Raw genomic sequence first — 20,047 nt, 5'->3', positions numbered from 1 at the left:
ACTGTGAAAACATTCCTTGCAAAAAGACACATAGGGTCAATGTCATGGCCTGCAAATAGTCCGGATCTCAATCCAATTGAAAATCTCTGGTGGAAGTTGAAGAAAATGGTCCATGACAAGGCTCCAACCTGCAAAGCTGATCTGGCAACAGCAATCAGAGAAAGTTGGAGCCAGATTGATGAAGAGTACTGTTTGTCACTCATTAAGTCCATGCCTCAAAGACTGCAAGCTGTTATAAAAGCCAGAGGTGGTGCAACAAAATACTAGTGATGTGTTGGTGCGTTTTTTCATGATTCCATAATTTTTTCCTCAGAAATGAGTGATTCCATATTTTTTTTCCCTCTGTAACCGTTACTGACTGCCACAATTTTTTTCCCTGATTTCTTATAGTGTTTCTTAAAGCCAGAAAGTTGCCATTTGAAATGACTTTAGTTTTGTGTCATGTCTGTGATCTGCTTTTTTTCTACAAAATTAAACAACTGAATGAACATCCTCCGAGGCCGGTGATTCCATAATTTTTGCCAGGGGTTGTATTAAGTGGATGTCATGGTAACCAATTGTTTTTTTGTTTTTTTTTTAAAGCAAACGCACCTCAAAGTCAGCAAGTTGATATGACCAAAAATGGCATTTTTGAGTACATAGAAAAAGTCATAAAAACACTTTTTAAACAATGTTTTAACACTTGTTTGTGAAGTAGCATAACTCTCCTTGGTGTTTTAAACATACTGTGTCTTTTGAACAGAAATTTGAGAAATTATGAATTTAAAAAAAACAAGTTCTATGTGGAGCTATCGAATTAGTTAAAAACATGCTTCACTAAAAATTTAATTGTCGGCGATCGGATATTGAGAAAAATAGTGCATCTTCCCATGCCTGTTAAAAAATTCAATTGCGTCTGATGGAAAATGCACAAATAGGTGGGCCGAAACTTGTGAATTTACTGCCATTTTCAGTGTGATATTTGTCGTTCAAACGGTTCAAGGAAACTTTAACCGACGTGTATTTTGATGATCTTTCCTGGTGGTTGAACAACAGCAGCATGTGCACAACTGTCAGATCAGCTCGAAGTGAAAATAGGACAGAGTAAGTATTCTTTGTGGTTTTTTTAATTGTTTCGATCAGTATTGCATTGGCAAGTTTCATAATTTTTTTTATTTATATTTTTATTTTATTTTCATGACATATACATCAGATATAAATTACCAAAGAGGTGGTCACACACAAAACAAAAAAAAAAAAAAAAGAAAGAAAAAGAAAGGGAAAAAAACCCATCATTTTTAAAAATGTCTTATTGGCTCCCATTTACAATTATTTGACACAGAATCTTGTGTGTAATGTTCTTGGATAAATAGTAATAGGCTCTACATACTGATTACCCGTTGACAACATTTTTTTTTTGTTGTAAATATATTTTTTTATGATAATAAATAAAAGATTGATTAGTTCCAAGTTGTCTCCACTAATTTTTCCTAGCATTACATTGCATCTATTCATATATGGTCTTATATATGGTAAAACCTTTGTACAAAATCTTTCCACAGGTCATTTATATGTATACAGTCATAGAATAGATGTTCCATAGTTTCAATGTGGCTTCCACAGAAGTAGCATGTGTCTGTTTTTTGCCATATTTCACTAGTATTTCATTAGTCACAATAGCTCTGTGCAAAAATTTATATTGGAAGGATCTCAGTTGGCTATTTTCAGTACAGAATCTCAACTTTGTAAAACACTTCCAGTGATCTTCACTTACTACAATTTCTAGTTCCCTGGACCATTTATCAACTCTAGAATGGCTTGCATTTCTGGCATTAATTGTATTCCAATAAACAATTCATAATTTATACACCAGGGTCCATGACACACATTGTGTCATGGACCCTGTGTCCAGTTGTCACTCTTTGTGTGTATGATATATATTGTTGCAGCACCAGCTTTTTTTCCTTACCAAGTCTGTGTCACTTGGTGGTGGTGACTGTGTGTTATTGTGACCTACATTTGGTTGTAGTGACTTGCAAGTGTCCATTTGTCAATAGTTTGTAGTTACATGTGAGTTATCAGTTATCACTTGGTATTATTGACTTGTGTATGTTAATTTGAAACTTGTGGTTCTCACATTTTGGGAGATTGTTTCAAGAATTTCATTACTTCAGTTTCTTCAAAACTGGCTGTTGGGCGAACTATGGTTACATCTATAGGGCACGTATCAGCATTGAAGTAAAACTGCAATAACTTTTGAGTGTGTTTTTATACTCCCCAGTGATTACTATTTACATCAGATATGATGGCAGGATGATTGGATTGTCCTCACATTCTATGAGATTATGTGAAGTTAACCATTTTCACCATTTTTGTCAAATTTCTGTTCCATGGTAATAAAATGAAATTTATATGACACACATGGGCATTGGAAGAAAACTGCTATAACTTTTTTCAAATGTGTTATCATGGTCTACAGGGGTCACTCTATAAATGACATGATGACAAGATGATAGGTTGATCCTCACATTCTGAAAGATCACATTTGCTCAAATTTCCGTTTTAGCCAAATATGGTGAGATGTATATGACACATATTGGGATTGAAACAAAATTGCAATAACTTTTTAATATGCTATCATGGTCTACAGGGGTCACTCTATAAATGACATATGATGACAAAATGATAGGTTGATCCTCACGTTCTGGAAGATCATATCAAAATAGCCATGTACACTGTTTCTTCAAAATTTACCAATACTTGAATCTGGGCGAAGACTGAATTGTTCACAAATTTTCCCTTTGTTCGAAGCAATTGGATTTTTTTCTCATAAATGTGTAGCTAACGAATCTATCTTTCATATTTATGTTAGTGAAATGGCCTACCATGGTCCGAACACTGGCAGTCGCACAAGGAAAACTGACAATATTTTGAATTTTTCAAACTTGTAAAATTGGAATAGAGGTCACGTTATAAAATGCAAATAGTTTCTTTTCACTTTACAGGCATGTATGTATGTTGCACCTCATTTGAAAATATACAGCATGCACATTTCAGGGATGTGTACCATTCATGTATAGGTCTAGAAAATCTTTTTCTAATTTGCACATGAAAGGTGATGGAAAAGCAACCATCTGAGTGGCCACAATGGCTAATTAAGCCCCTTTTTCAGCATAGCTCATTTCCATGGCAACCAAATTAAATTTTTCAAAAATACTTGGAAAATGCTATTTTTCACCTAAGTAAGCATGTGTGAAGAGCTTTGTCAAGATCCGCCAGCTCCGACTTTCCACCCCATTGCTGATTTTCTCAGTCAGCTGCTCTTAAAGACCTGTCAAAGTAATTAAGTAACACAGATTACAAACCCAAATCAGAAAAAGTTTAGACAGTATAGAAAACTGAAAAGAAAAAAAAAAAAACTTAAAAAAAAAACGCTGCAGTGATTCTCATTTTACTTTGACCTTTGTTAAACTGTAAAGTTTGTAAGGTTAGATCTTGCTTGTGTGAAGCGCCTTGACGCAGCTGTGTTATGATTTGGCGCTATACAAGTTAAATAAATTGAATCGAACTTTGTTTCATTGCAGACGGTATGAACCAAAGATATTTCATGTTTTTATTTCTGGCCAATTCAATTTCTTTTGTTCATATATAAAACAGAACATCTTAACCAGCTTGGATTACAGATGGAGAGGATTTCGTCATATCTTGTTTAATCCACTCCTAATAACCCCCTTCCACCTCCAACTGCAAACACGCCTCCCCTAATACCAGTCTTTTCGTGCCATGAACCACATTTCCAGCAACCAGAAAACTACATTGGAGACCTCAGAAAAAGTAGAACCTTCAAGCTTCAGTGTCCACTGATTTTCGAGCAAATTTCTGATTTCTAACCGTTCAAAGATCACTTGTGTTATGGGAGTCGCCGTGGACCGGCGTTACACAGGGTGACCATGGTGTAGGCAAATCAGCCGATGATTAGTTCCACGTATAACAAACGTCATCACAGAGCTGATGCCTGTGTCTGATCATCCTGTCCAAGGGAAGGATGCTGGTAGCTGACTTGTTTTCCTTCCGGTAGGGTCCCCAGAGTGTACCATGCCCTCAAGTTCTGAATGTTAACTACAGATTCATTGTGGAATGATGAAATCCTCCAAAGTACGTTCTGTCACAACATCAGCAAACTCATAAAAGACAAACTAGGTCATCTAAATGACTCCTCATCCTTGAACAAACTTATGTCCACAGCAATTCGAACAGATAACCACCTCTAAGAGCACAGATGGGAGAAACCAGCTGATCCAGTGCTCTCCATGTCCCACAAACCACTCATCCGCCTCATTCAATTAGCATAGGTTTCTTCTTTGTGGCCAAGGGGACAGGCCTTGTATTGATTTTAAAGGGCCAAATAACATCATGGCCAAGAACAAATATCCCCTTCCATTAATCACTTCAGCTTTTGAATCTCTCCATGGAGCCATGATTTCTTTTTCCTAAATTGGATCTACGGATTGCCGATCACCTCACTTTGTACATGAGGCCCCAGAGGAGCATTCTTGAAACACTTGTCACCTCATCCTTGATGTATCTCTGGTCCGGGATATACTTTTGTAGTACTGCCTCTCTGCTTGTGTCACAAATTCTGTGCACCTGCTTTCCTGCACAGCTACTTGCTGCCTGGATAATCATGGCGCTGCCTTCTTAAAACACCCTCCACTGCAGGCCTGTGCTAGACTGTATTCATTCACTTGCGGTTCATCTTTCTAACGCTCTCGATACGGACTTTCTGGCTTTTTGAATTTGGCTTGTGAACCCTTTCTTTTGTCTGCCTCTGCCCTTGACCTGTGAGCTTGTTTGACTTTGAGATCTGCCTAAGTCCCTTTTGGTGTTCACTGGCTTCATTTGGATTTCCCATTTTTGACCTCTGGCCCAATCGTTGAGTGCCTACCAAATGAAGTGAGACTCTTTAATTATTAACTCCAATTGCAGTGACAAGGATATTTACTAGTCCTGGAATATTTTACCAGCCTGCACATTGGTGAAAGAGGAGCAATTCAGCAGTTTGCCACTCTCTTTATGTGAGCCTGTGATTATTTCGTAGGTGAAAACCATTTCCTGTGCCCAGGTTTGTCACTTACTTGTTCTCTTGGAAGCGTGGCTCAGGCCTCCATCCTTGCCTGTGCCCGGCTTCTGCCAGGAAATCTATCACAAACACTAATGTTGTGCTAAAGTTATGTTACAGGTGTTGTCATATGGTACAGTTGTGGCACGTTACATTAAACCACATGCTAGATTACATTCTGATCTTCATACGATGGTTTGTCACCATTACAGACTATGAGCTTCCAGAGTGCTTAATTGTGTAAGTGACAACTGGGCATAAAGCTTGAATTACATGGTTTGTTTTACTGCCATTTAGGTTTTTTTAGCATTACATGTAGCCATTCATTCATTCTCTACCTGCTTATTCCAATTAAGGATCACGGGTGTGCTGGAGCCTTTTCCAGTAGTCATACAGTGAGAGGCAGGGTACACCGTGGACAGGACACCAGTCTAGCACAGGGCCACATGTAGACAGACAAACACATTCACAACCTCATGCACATGTACTGTCAATTTCACCTATTTAATTCAGCTAACCTGCATGTCTTTGTAAGTGGGACGAAGCTAGAACACCCAGAAGGACACACAAACAGTGGGAGAAGAGGCAAACTCCACACAGAAAGGACCAGGCGGGACATGATCCCACGACCTTGTTGCTGTGATGCAACAGTGCTAACCACTATGTCACCATGTTGCCCTTAGAATAAGCCCCATTTCCAAAATTTTAACAACTATTTCTGATAAAGTCGAAATTGTGCTTTCCCATGTATCATATTGAGCATGTGGAAGGATGCCTTCACCATCCAATTAGGGATGCCTCAATCTCTGGCAACAAATCACATATGGTTTTGGAGATGACACTGGACCGAGTTGACGTCACAAGTATGAAGGGGACAGAAAAGTTGGTATATGTACCCGGGTGTCCACTGATGGAGTTTTTTGTTTGTTTTTTGTTTCTTTTTAACGATTGAAGTAACCAAGATTTTATCCAAAGTGAAATTACTTTAGGTATAACATCTGAGAGTGGGTAGAGGGGCATTATTCATCAACTGAGGAAAACTAAATACTAAAACAGCACCATTAAATAAACAAATTAATAAATTTATTGAAGCTTAGAAGAGAACATCCATAAACAGAGAGGCACAGAAATCGAGAGAACCCTGTGACAGATGGCTGAATGTATAAAGAGGATTTTAAATGCTAAGACAGAAATGGCACAGAGATGAGAGATCACACACAATCTGGACTTTGTGTAGATGCAGTAAGCCCTTACCTTCTGCTGTATTTTGGAAACATTAACTAGAGGACAAATCTGGCAAATTTAGCATCTGACAATATGAGAAGGCCCTGCTTACACACTCATTCAGCACCTTCTCATTCAGATTTCTCTCTGCACAGTGAATGTGTCATTTTGGATATTTCACAGTCATTCACTTACACAGCAGTTCCAAGAAGACACCATGCAGTCATCTGATTCTCGTACAATCTGCCAAGAGCCATTTCTGTGCTTAATATGAGGCTGTCAGGCAGAATATGCTAATGAAGCACAACAGTGCAATGGGAGCTGAGAACCACAGAACGTAAACAGATTGTGACCATTAAGCCTCGGTCCCACCGAATAATGAAGGCTGAAGAAGGAGCCATGCATGGGTGTGGGGTGATTATAGCCTCGGTCCCACCGAATAATGAAGGCTGAAGAAGGAGCCACGCATGGGTGTGGGGTGATTATTTGAAGAATGACCCACGTTTTCATCTATCACGTATCCACTATGAAGGTGCCACTATGTGCCTCTCTGTACCCCGCATGTGCCACGTAGCAGCCTCTAGTGAGCCACGACCACCTATCATTACAGCCTCGAATGGCTCGCATCAGCCACACTAAGCCACGTAGTGCCATGACAACGTCATGTTGGCACACGTTTAGGCATGAGTTTGGTCCAAACCTCCAGCCCTCCCACACCTGGTCCCTTTAAAGTGTGGGTTTTCAATTCACAGATTCACAGCAGCATTTAAAGATGTCCCTTCTTTCTTTCTTTTTTAACGCAGTCCAAAAATAGACACTACATCACAGTTCCACAGTTGTGCGCTGTGCGCCAGGCTGCTGTCCACCTGCAATGCACCAGACCAGCTAGACCCGAACCACGGGTTCCTGGAGAGCCGCCTCTGTGCTCCTTGCTGGCTCCGGGGCTCTCTGGCTTTATTTTATTTATTTTTATTTTTTTGCAGCTTTAAACACACAAAACTTTATGTTTGTCCATTTATTTCTGCAAAATCACTCTTTTGCGCACGTGCTGCTGTTGTCCTTTCATGGACAGCCGCCTCTCTGCTCTTTATGCCTTCCTTTCCATCAGTGGCTTGCCGGCTTTATTTTTTGCTTGGCTTTAAGCACAATCATTTTTACAACGTGAATCCACTTTAACTTTGTGTTCGTCCATTTATTTCTGCAAAAGCGCTCTTTTGCGCGCGCTGTTGTCCTTTCATGGACAGCCGCCTCTCTGCTCTAAGTGGCTTCCTTTCCATCCGTGGCTTGCTGGCTATGTTTTTTCCCTGGCTTTAAACACAATCATTTGTCAACGTGAATCCACTTTTGACTTTGTGTTCGTCCGTTTATTTCTGCAAAAGCACTCTTTTGCGCGCGGTGCCGTTCTGCATACAGAATGAGGTGGGCGTTTTATTATATACACCTGTGGATCATTTTCAATATATATATATATATATATTTCTTTATTTCTTCCTCAGCTTACAAGTCACCATGATACAACTTTTAACTTTGTATTATGTCTTCAAAATCAGTCTTTTGCGCGCTCTCCATCTGTGTTGCTGCACAGCTCCTGCTCTTAGCTGCTCCACTGGAGTTATTATCTTCCATGGCTTTAAACACACATCCATTTTCACGCAGTGTTCGTCCAATATTGACTGAAATATCACTCTTTTGTGAGCTGGCTAAATACTCGTTTGAAGCGTGATGATGAGTCACTGCCTCAGTGCGCACACACAGAGGAGCTCATGTGATCCATTAATTCCAGAAGTGATTAGAGGTATTTTCGGCATCCAAGGTTTGACAGAAAATGATTAATCTGCTACAAAATAATTATTTTATATAGAGTCCAGCGCACAGAGACGGTGAAATTGTGTGCATAAATGAGGAGAGCCCTCCAAAAATAGCCTCTCAGGTCCTGCCTCAGTGTGCACACACAGCGGAGCTCAAGTGATCCATTAAAAAGATATTAAATCAACATACTTTTACATACAACAGACATCAACATACAGACATACTTTTACAGCTAGGAACTGTTTTATCAAGCTATAAAAAAACATTAAAAATAATTACCTTAAACTGTTCAAAATACATCCCACATGGAGCAGGAAAGAGAAGAAAAAAGTGTCCAGATGAAACAGTCCTCTGTGATGCCAGAAGTGATTAGAGGTGTTTTCAACATCCAAGGTTTGGCAGAAAATGATTAATCCACTACAAAATATAGTCCAGCACACAGAGCAGGTGCAATTGTGTGCACAAGAGGAGGAGCCGCTCCAAAAATAGCCTCTCAGGTCCTGCGAAGGTGCCAGGCGCATGGATAATGGACTTTTTGCAGACTCGTAAGCACCACGCAAATGCCTCTAAGCCGTCACAGTAATTCAAACACAAACTGCGCCACGCTGTTGTTGCTAAATTTTGAACATCTTGAAATTAGCGCCTCGCTCAGAGAGGAGCCTCGTTAACTGAAGATAATGCCTCTAAGAGCTGCTATAATGCCACGATAGCTCACGAAAAAAAACAAAAAAAAAACAGGGTGCGTGGCTCCTTCTTCACTCCTTCACTCGGTGGGACCGAGGCTTTAGCAGATGCAAAAAAATGGTCTGACTGGCAAACATCAAGTGAACTAAATTACACAAAATGCTTTGTGAGTGTAGGTATTTTTTAAAGTCTGAGGCTGAAGCAGGGGCCACATGTTTGATTGGGCTCATTCAGTATATCCAGTGCTGCAGGACCAATATGTTTACAAATGCTAATACAAGCATGAATAAACAATGACAGTTTCAGAACAAACTCTCGTGCAAATAAACAAATTTAATTCACAAAGGTCTTATTAATGATGTGTACCAGGTGTGTTTCAAGCACTGCATGTTGCTGAGTTTAACGTGCAACTATCTGCATCTCCAATGAGCATGAAAAGAGATTTTTAAAAATGTGTATTCCAACTTCTGTTATACGTTACCATTCTCCTGTTGTGGTTTCTCATCGTATGATCAAGAGCAGCAGAGCAATGCAAATGTGTATCAAAACAACCAATGCCATCCTTCTTTCTCAACATGGTGTTCTTTGTCGTCTACAGCTGGCATCCACCAACTCTGCTAACAGCAGCCAGACGTCTGCATCTGACAAAGGTATGTCAGCTCTATTTTTATTTCCAATTTGCCACTAAAAAAAAAAATTCTAATGCATTAATCTAAACTAGCAAAAGGGAAGCCAGAATTCATTTGAAACATTTGAAAGCTTGACTCTTAGTCTTGTCCATCCAAATTGGAAGTCCCAAAAACCAGTTTTATTTGTTATTATCTATCGTCCACCTGGTCGTTACTGTGAGTTTCTCTGTGAATTTTCAGACCTTTTGTCTGACTTAGTGCTTAGCTCAGATAAGATAATTATAGTGGGCGATTTTAACATCCACACAGATGCTGAGAATGACAGCCTCAACACTGCATTTAATCTATTATTAGACTCTATTGGCTTTGCTCAAAAAGTAAATGAGTCCACCCACCACTTTAATCATATCTTAGATCTTGTTCTGACTTATGGTATGGAAATAGAAGACTTAACAGTATTCCCTGAAAACTCCCTTCTGTCTGATCATTTCTTAATAACATTTACATTTACTCTGATGGACTACCCAGCAGTGGGGAATAAGTTTCATTACACTAGAAGTCTTTCAGAAAGCGCTGTAACTAGGTTTAAGGATATGATTCCTTCTTTATGTTCTCTAATGCCATATACCAACACAGTGCAGAGTAGCTACCTAAACTCTGTAAGTGAGATAGAGTATCTCGTCAATAGTTTTACATCCTCATTGAAGACAACTTTGGATGCTGTAGCTCCTCTAAAAAAGAGAGCTTTAAATCAGAAGTGCCTGACTCCGTGGTATAACTCACAAACTCGTAGCTTAAAGCAGATAACCCGTAAGTTGGAGAGGAAATGGCGTCTCACTAATTTAGAAGATCTTCACTTAGCCTGGAAAAAGAGTCTGTTGCTCTATAAAAAAGCCCTCCGTAAAGCTAGGACATCTTTCTACTCATCACTAATTGAAGAAAATAAGAACAACCCCAGGTTTCTTTTCAGCACTGTAGCCAGGCTGACAAAGAGTCAGAGCTCTATTGAGCTGAGTATTCCATTAACTTTAACTAGTAATGACTTCATGACTTTCTTTGCTAAGAAAATTTTAACTATTAGAGAAAAAATTACTTATAACCATCCCAAAGACGTATCGTTATCTCTGGCTGCTTTCAGTGATGCCGGTATTTGGTTAGACTCTTTCTCTCCGATTGTTCTGTCTGAGTTATTTTCATTAGTTACTTCATCCAAACCATCAACATGTTTATTAGACCCCATTCCTACCAGGCTGCTCAAGGAAGCCCTACCATTATTTAATGCTTTGATCTTAAATATGATCAATCTATCTTTGTTAGTTGGCTATGTACCACAGGCTTTTAAGGTGGCAGTAATTAAACCATTACTTAAAAAGCCATCACTTGAGCCAGCTATCTTAGCTAATTATAGGCCAATCTCCAACCTTCCTTTTCTCTCAAAAATTCTTGAAAGGGTAGTTGTAAAACAGCTAACTGATCATCTGCAGAGGAATGGTCTATTTGAAGAGTTTCAGTCAGGTTTTAGAATTCATCATAGTACAGAAACAGCATTAGTGAAGGTTACAAATGATCTTCTTATGGCCTCGGACAGTGGACTCATCTCTGTGCTTGTTCTGTTAGACCTCAGTGCTGCTTTTGATACTGTTGACCATAAAATTTTATTACAGAGATTAGAGCATGCCATAGGTATTAAAGGCACTGCGCTGCGGTGGTTTGAATCATATTTGTCTAATAGATTACAATTTGTTCATGTAAATGGGGAATCTTCTTCACAGACTAAAGTTAATTATGGAGTTCCTCAAGGTTCTGTGCTAGGACCAATTTTATTCACTTTATACATGCTTCCCTTAGGCAGTATTATTAGACGGTATTGCTTAAATTTTCATTGTTACGCAGATGATACCCAGCTTTATCTATCCATGAAGCCAGAGGACACACACCAATTAGCTAAACTGCAGGATTGTCTTATAGACATAAAGACATGGATGACCTCTAATTTCCTGCTTTTAAACTCATAAAACTGAAGTTATTGTACTTGGCCCCACAAATCTTAGAAACATGGTGTCTAACCAGATCCTTACTCTGGATGGCATTACCCTGACCTCTAGTAATACTGTGAGAAATCTTGGAGTCATTTTTGATCAGGATATGTCATTCAAAGCGCATATTAAACAAATATGTAGGACTGCTTTTTTGCATTTACGCAATATCTCTAAAATCAGAAAGGTCTTGTCTCAGAGTGATGCTGAAAAACTAATTCATGCATTTATTTCCTCTAGGCTGGACTATTGTAATTCATTATTATCAGGTTGTCCTAAAAGTTCCCTAAAAAGCCTTCAGTTAATTCAGAATGCTGCAGCTAGAGTACTGACGGGGACTAGAAGGAGAGAGCATATCTCACCCATATTGGCCTCTCTTCATTGGCTTCCTGTTAATTCTAGAATAGAATTTAAAATTCTTCTTCTTACTTATAAGGTTTTGAATAATCAGGTCCCATCTTATCTTAGGGACCTCGTAGTACCATATCACCCCAATAGAGCGCTTCGCTCTCAGACTGCAGGCTTACTTGTAGTTCCTAGGGTTTGTAAGAGTAGAATGGGAGGCAGAGCCTTCAGCTTTCAGGCTCCTCTCCTGTGGAACCAGCTCCCAATTCAGATCAGGGAGACAGACACCCTCTCTACTTTTAAGATTAGGCTTAAAACTTTCCTTTTTGCTAAAGCTTATAGTTAGGGCTGGATCAGGTGACCCTGAACCATCCCTTAGTTATGCTGCTATAGACGTAGACTGCTGGGGGGTTCCCATGATGCACTGTTTCTTTCTCTTTTTGCTCTGTATGCACCACTCTGCATTTAATCATTAGTGATCGATCTCTGCTCCCCTCCACAGCATGTCTTTTTCCTGGTTCTCTCCCTCAGCCCCAACCAGTCCCAGCAGAAGACTGCCCCTCCCTGAGCCTGGTTCTGCTGGAGGTTTCTTCCTGTTAAAAGGGAGTTTTTCCTTCCCACTGTAGCCAAGTGCTTGCTCACAGGGGGTCGTTTTGACCGTTGGGGTTTTACATAATTATTGTATGGCCTTGCCTTACAATATAAAGCGCCTTGGGGCAACTGTTTGTTGTGATTTGGCGCTATATAAAAAAAATTGATTGATTGATTGATTGATTGATCAGCCACGCTCTGAGAGCAAATATATCATTGGCTACAAAATGATTATTTTTTATATAACGTGGAGTCAAGCGGGACAAAAGCGGGTTGCATTGGCACAACGAATTGCACAGCACTGCAGGGATCAAATTTGTGCAAGTGCCAAAGCGGCTTTAGCTTTATGCAGATTTTAGAACACTGTAAACGTTGCAGTTCTGCAGTGTTTTATTTGAAAGGAAGGCATGATCTTATTTTCATTTTTGCTTGATTGTAGCTATCAAAAAAATGGACTGGCTGATACAAGTATTAACTCACGCACAAGCCAATTTGTTGTATGTACTTATTGTAGATAAAGTATGAACAGAGTACAGCCGTCTTCTCTGAATAGGTGCTGAAGAAGGTCTCCTATTTTGTGATGTGTACTCTTAAAATAAATCAATTATAGGACATACCGCTGTATTAACTCTGTATTTAATATAGGCTTTGAGTACTGTCATCATGCCTGTCAGTAGTAAATTCGAAGGAAGGTGGCTCCTGGAAACACGACCTTCTGTGTCAAACACCACAAAACAACAAAATGCTCTGAACTGATATAAGTTCCTGTCAGAAGGAGTGCATGTATTTAAGACTTTCATTTTAAAAGGATTAGTAGAAGCAGTGTATGTTTTCTTTGTGTAGTATTTGATGGTAAAAGAACCTCCACTCTGCCTTGGCTGACCACTACCCACAAAAACGGGAGAAAAAAAGCCAACATGAAATTATTGATGATGTCGTCCAAAAATAGGTGTCCTGTTGACTGTCTTGCAAATACTTTCCCCTATAAAATCACCTGAATCTACTAAATACATCTAGATGCTTCTCAATGCCACTGCTTTCAGTCACCATGTGCCTGCAGCTTTCCGCCAGGAAAACATATCATTAGTCGGTATCTAACCATCACCAGATTTGGGGTACATGAGGGTCTTCCTCTCCATGGCCTCCTCACATCAATATTCACACAAGACCATCTGATCAATCAGGATGATCATTTTTTACCTCCTCAGACAACATGACAATGTTGTGCCTCAGGAATATTCTGACAACCTGAGGAAAGAAGAGCTTTCTTTCCAGGGCCACTCTCATCTCCCATAATTGAGTTGGCTGCAGGAGGCTCGTCTTGGTCTTCTTTGAGGGGAGTAGTTTCTCCCTCTCCCTGATGAACTGACTAGATGGGAAGGATTCCCCATGGTTCTGACACCTTTTCAGTCTCTCCTGCTCCAAAATATCAGCCAGTGCTCTCAGAACCTGGTCATGACTCATTCAGTATTGCCCCTGATTAAGTGCAGTCTTGCACCCATCCAGATTGTCTGACATTATGTCCTCTCACCACGTCATTCACACAGGGAGTCTTCCCTCAATCCCCAACTGCACATTTGTTTGTGTTGGACATGTACACTGATTAGAGCAGGAAAGAGATGTAGAAGGGCTCTAGCCTCCACAGTACAGTCCACATGAGTTTTCACTTGGGCAGGCTCCACTTCATCCAGGCTCCTTGTGAACATTGTTCAACAGCTCTGGACGTTTGGCCTTCTTCCACTAGGTGCTGGACCTTGAGATGGAACAGGCCTCTTCTGTGCCTTTAGGTCTGCTTTCCACAAATGCTGGATGTGAGTTCTGAGTCCTTGTCTCCCGCCAGCAGGAGTTCCCTATGATGTCCTTTAACATCAGCAAGCTTTCAGTTTGTGTTACTGTTTGACCAGCTGACCTCTTACATCCTAATTTTGTTGTGATGTCTACACCTTGACCTTATCACTGCAGTCTCTGAAGGCCCTGGACTTTGAATTCTTCGACCACTGATGAAAGGAGTATCTGTAACTGCCCACACCAGACATATAGCCATACTGACATAAAGCTCAATGGAACACTGTGATTGATGTTATTGATACTCCTGGCAGCAAACCAGGCTGATTGAGCCAGGCCATGAACTTTACTGGTAGCACAATCTTTCTTAGACAGTGTTCTACCTGCTTCTCCGTCTCAAATCTGTAACTTTTGTCCATTAAAGAGGCCATCAAACCACTTCCCCAGACATTTTATTGGGTGTTCTTCAATTGATGGTATGAGTTCCTCTTGGATCTGATGCTGAAACTTGCTGGTCACTTTCCGGTTTCTGATCACCATGCTCCTTGCCTTCCTCGGCTTGAACTTCATTCTCATTCATGTTGCTGTTCAGGATCCACTTTCCCTGCACATGAGATCCTGTTGTTACGGTTATGTCATCCATAAAGGCTCTTACTGCAGGTTGGTGATTACCTGACTCCATCATCGGCCCTTAGAATTCCTTCTCTATTGCAGTAATAAGCAGATTTACTCCTGTGGTGAACAAGATGGGGGAGATGGTGCAAACAGTTATGATTTCCTTCTCCAAGTCTTGCCACTGGGCTCTAAAACGGACAGTCGTGAATTGTACCTGGAACCCTCAGAAGTAACTTGTGGTCAGGTGCGATGTGGTGGGGGATGTTGTCATGCTTCATACCTGCATTGATGATGTCATGAGAGACTGATCCATATAAAATAGCCAAGTCAAACCAGACAACAGTTAGGTTGCCTTTAATCTTCTTGGCTTCTCAGACCAGCTGGTTGAGAGCACCAGTGTATCCCAAAAACCCTGAGAAGCCTGAGATGACATCCTTCTGGACTGATGTACTTGTTCTTCACCATGCAGGTGCTTATCCTTCCTCAGAAGAGAGAAATTGCTCAATAGTGACTAATCCCAGATGAGTCTGCTTCCTTCAGTACAAAACAGCCCTCTGCTCTTTTCCAGGATGATGGAATGAAGCCTTTTATCTAAACCCTCTGCAAAAGCTTCCATAACCTGTGGAGTAACAACAGGTATCTCTTCTATACTTTATAAGATATACCCCTTGGTCCTGGGGCAGGTGCTGGGGTTTTCCATATGATGGACTGGACTTCTGTGTTGTTCACTGGTGTCAGGTTCTACCTGTGGAGGTCCACCTCCACCAACTTTCAGATGCCTGGCCCCTCAGAAAATCCCTATGGCTCTCTGAGGAACTCCTTCACCTCTTCCTGATAGCTGGTCAGTCTTCCCGATTTTGAATCGCCCAACAGAGTCTTAGAGAACCTCTATGAGTTCTTTATGAACTGAAGTCTCAACCACCTTCTCCTTTCTCAGTCTCTTAGACTTTTCTGCCCTTCTTAGAAAAAGCAGATGCCCCAATGATGACTAATCACCCCTTTTATGCCTTCCTGAACTTGCTTGTCTGAACTGTTTGAGAGTCTTAATTTTCCCTCTCAGGTGCAAGATCTCTTTCCCTCCTGTTGGTCTGGTTTCCTTATATTTTGTTGATGCCTTTCTTCTCTCCACTGAAACAATCTCTGGCCATACTGAAGGCAATCACAGTTATCTGCTTATTTTCCTCTTGGCTGTTCCAGTCCTACAGACTACATGAGTGCACACTGACCCAGTGTGCACTCATATAGACTGTAGGACTTTGTCAAGGTCCTGGATTAATTGGTTCCATCCTGCAATGACAATTGCTGGAGGCCATCTCACTCTCTCTGGTTGACTACTATGGGTGGCATTAGGGAAGTCCCTTCTGTGACTTTGAGGCAGAACATGTGCTAGGAAGTCTCCTGTACTGTGGGGTGCTTCCTGACTGGAGTCCTCCAGCATCTTACTTTCTCCACCCTGCACTATATATGATTCTCCCTTCTTCCACATTTAGTCCTGGTTTGCGGTATCTTAAGTCCATGTGCATTCTTGCAAACCCTCCTACAGTGGCACACAATTAGTAATACTCATCCAAACTACACCCACAGAGTAGTTTGGATGAGCAGTGTTGTCTTCCTTGTACTTTCAACAGCCAGTAGCATTGTGTACGGCCAGTTGAGTCTCTCATTACCCCCCACCTCCCACCGTCCCCTGCAGACTCTGCATTTACTGATCATAGTTCAGTTCTGTAGCTTCCGTTGGTGCCCCCTTACAAGTGTTGTAAATGAGGTGGCTAGCCTCACTCATCCATGCTCGCCTTTCCTGGAAGTCATTAATTCATTCTTTCCAAATAGAGCTGTTCAAATTAGTTGGTGAAAATTCTCATATTGCAAGAAACACCTCTAGGATGTGCTGGGGTGCATCATCAGTGATGTGCTTAGGATCATCACGGGTTTTGGGTCTTTCAACATCAGATCCCTCTCCCAGGTGACCCAGCTGGGATTGATCAAGTCCTTCCTTGCATCCCAGTAGCACCAATCCATGGGCTTTCCCTTCTTATCCAAAGCCACCTGATGGCTTTCTATGCAGCTTCAGTTACAGAGCGAATGACTCCCCTCTTCATTGCTCCGGTTACACCAAGCCCTGTCTGAGCTCTGCAGATTGAAGGCCCAGAAAATCACCAGCAGCCCACTTCAATTGGCCCACAGAGGGCCTGCCAGCTCCTACATCTGCACTGCTCCACCAGCTCTTGGAATCAGGGTCACTTCCTCTTGTGGCCCTCCTCCATGTGTCCATCTGAGAAGATCACTAGATCTGGGCAGACAGTCATGTGTGTGTGAGATATGATAAGGGAACTGAAGCAGTTTTCCCAGATCCACTCTCACCTGCCAGTGTTTAACTGTCGACAGTCAACATGGTCTTGTCTTTGTAATGAAACAAGGCTTCTCTCCAGTTTTGTCAAAGGTGATGCTTTTCTTCCTGGGGTGAATTTACTGGGTTTAGTGGCTAAGGCAACTGCTTCTGCAACTGCCTTAAGCACCTGGTCGTGGTGCCAGCAATAGCACCTATCAGCTAAGGCTTTGGGGCAGCAGAGGAGACGTTTTAGGAATCCTATCCCAGCATACCAAAGGGCCGGATGGTAGTTCACTCATGCCCTGTGTGTGAGGGTCTACAAGACTTGGTAGGTTATTGTACACAACCTGGACAAGGAATCTGATGTGAATGATGTCAGCGTGGCAGAAATCTAAAACAGAACTTGTCCGCAACTTTCCCTTTCTTTAGCACAAAGGACCTTGACTTTGATGGTTTAATAACCACGTAGGCTCTGACTGGTGGCTGCCACATGCAGTCTGCTGAATTGATTGCATGGCAAGGGCGAAAAGATGAACTGAAATGATACAACCAGAGACAATACCCTCCTCAAGCCTGTGCCATTCCAATGCTGAAGTCCCAGAAGTAACTCTCATGAGGAAGCTGTTAAAGTAATCCAGTAGGAGGCTGTTTATGTTGGTGGGAACATCGTATCTTTGAATAGCCTCTCCAACCAGCTTATGTGGTATGGACCCATAGGCATTGGCAAGGTATAACCATAGGACAACCATGTTGCCCTCGTCTTCTTTTTCCTCTCTTGGAAGCTGCACGACTAACTCTGTATAAACCAGGTACCCAGGTGTTCCAGTGATTCCTCCTTTCTATACATGTCCATATAATTGCTCTGTAGGAGCAACGTTGTGAGCGATGAAACATGCTGAAAAATAGTTTGCCTTCAGTGTTGAGCAGTAAGACTATTTTGAATTGTTTAATGTCTCCAAAATCCATCTGCACATCATATTGTTCATATTATACATGAATGCAGGTAAAAAATAAATAAATAAATCAACATCTTCTGTCAAAGTTTCCAGAGACATAAAAGTGCATACAGGGGGAGACAACATAATAAAGAAGGTATGCTATGATCTGTATTGTTATACCTTTGAGAACTGCTTAGTTGTTAATTTTCAAATGTGAGCCACTGTTGGATTAATGTCTCTTCTGTGACAAGCTTTTCTATTTGGGTCAATCTTAGAAATGCTGTATGAAGTGAAACACTGGCAGATCATTTCCAGACTGCTCTACTTTGTAAAACATCTGCCGTTTCCTCTCTATCACTCCAGAGAAGGCATCAGCGACGAAGCCTCAGGAGCAGGAGGAAGAGATCGACATCGACCTGGAAGCACCAGAAACAGAGAAGGCAGCGCTTGCTATCCAGAACCAGTTCAGACGTTTCCAGAAGAAAAAGAAGTAGAGTGACTGATTATAATGCAAAACTAAATAAGTAGAAAAAAATATATAATTTTCTGCAGATGTACAGAAATACTTAGATGACTGAGATGAGGAGCAGGGATTTTAATTGTCTCAGTTCAGGATTTATTGTCATAATATGCAAAATGTCATGAAAAGCCTATTTGCATGAGAGATGAACATCAACCGATAAAGAATGAATGATTTAAGGGAAAATAGGGCAATTTGGAATTTATAACCAAGCATGATGAAATGTAACTTCTTGTGACCAGAATAATCTTTAAAGATGTCCACAACATATCAGCCATAAACCTGTCAATGCTCCGGGACCGACAAACCCCTGATCATCATCACTCGTCCCTCAGATGCAAACCAAGCACACAAGCAAAGATTGCGCTTAAAACCCAATAAACATTACGTCGGCTGATAATACAAGCACACGTCCTCCAAAGAACACTCCAACAAAAGCACACGCTGAAATTTCTAGGTTTTGCCTTCACAAGCTGTCTTTCACTCTCCACCTGTCAGCAAGGAGAAAAGAAGGTCGAAAACGATACCAAATTTCACTCTCCACCTGTCAGCAAGGAGAAAAGAAGGTCGAAAACGACACCAAATTACAAGCTCAGGGGTAAAATCACCTCTGTGTTGCCTCCCATGTAGGCCAGATACCAGATCTCCTTGGCCGGTCTGATCTTACAGGTGGCAGAGGCGGTGGTCATGGAAACTGGCTGCTTTCTCGCACAGTATGAGACAACTGCTGCAATGAAGATCAATAAGTGATGAAAACATAGGCTCAAATGAGTTGTAAATGCCTCTCGCGTGTGTATACAGTCGGTTTTTCACAGTCTCTTGGCGATATCTGATGCTGGTCATGGAAATTCACTCAAATATTCATTCTTAAAAAAAATAAATAATTCAGCTTTTAATGTGGTACAGGATCTAAAGAGGTGGCTGTGTCACTGTGGTCATTAATAAGTCAAGAACAAGAAGGGCAGAGCCAACACATCTTCAAAGGTCAAGCACTTAATCCTGTGGCGCTAATAATTAGCTGTATGATAAATACTAAAGATGAACCTGATGAAGATCTTTATTTGCTTCAAGTGCACATTTTTCATCCCTGCCTGAAAATTTGTTTGTGAGAAATTTGGTTAAAGCAATGGTCCAAAACATTGCTATTTTGATATGTGTTGCCCCGTGTAAACGGCGCTTTATTCATGTACCATTTACAATTTTATTTTTTTTAGAAATAAGAATTTTATTTCACCATTGTCTAAAATTATTTATCCCTAAATGTGATTTGATTGGCCACCCATATTATGTCACACCTCTCGCAGTATTTCTGTTCTAGATTACTCTTGCACTTAAGACATCCACTCATGTATACACCCAGCATCATGTTACACCTTTGTAAAGTGTTGGGCTACAGCTGAGAGGTTGAACCCTTGAGTGGTGTGGGCTTACTCTGTGTTCCACC

At 41.0% G+C, this 20,047-nt stretch overlaps 2 long non-coding RNA genes across 2 annotated transcripts; one reads left to right on the top strand and one right to left on the bottom strand.

The window, feature by feature from the left end:
- The first annotated feature begins 18,604 nt into the window (after positions 1-18,604).
- On the top strand, positions 18,605-19,342 carry LOC117504734. The gene is made up of 2 exons (XR_004558891.1): positions 18,605-19,116; positions 19,170-19,342. It is a non-coding gene; the product is annotated as an uncharacterized LOC117504734 (long non-coding RNA).
- Positions 19,018-19,294, bottom strand: LOC117504732. Its single transcript, XR_004558890.1, has 2 exons — positions 19,148-19,294; positions 19,018-19,094 (listed from the first exon to the last, which is right to left on the bottom strand). It is a non-coding gene; the product is annotated as an uncharacterized LOC117504732 (long non-coding RNA).
- Positions 19,343-20,047: the final 705 nt, after the last annotated feature.

Source organism: Thalassophryne amazonica, chromosome 23 (genome assembly GCF_902500255.1).
Source record: "Thalassophryne amazonica chromosome 23, fThaAma1.1, whole genome shotgun sequence".
Taxonomy (NCBI): Eukaryota; Metazoa; Chordata; class Actinopteri; order Batrachoidiformes; family Batrachoididae; genus Thalassophryne; species Thalassophryne amazonica.
The sequence above is the reverse complement of the archived record's forward strand: the minus strand, read 5'-3'. Positions and strand labels throughout refer to the sequence as shown.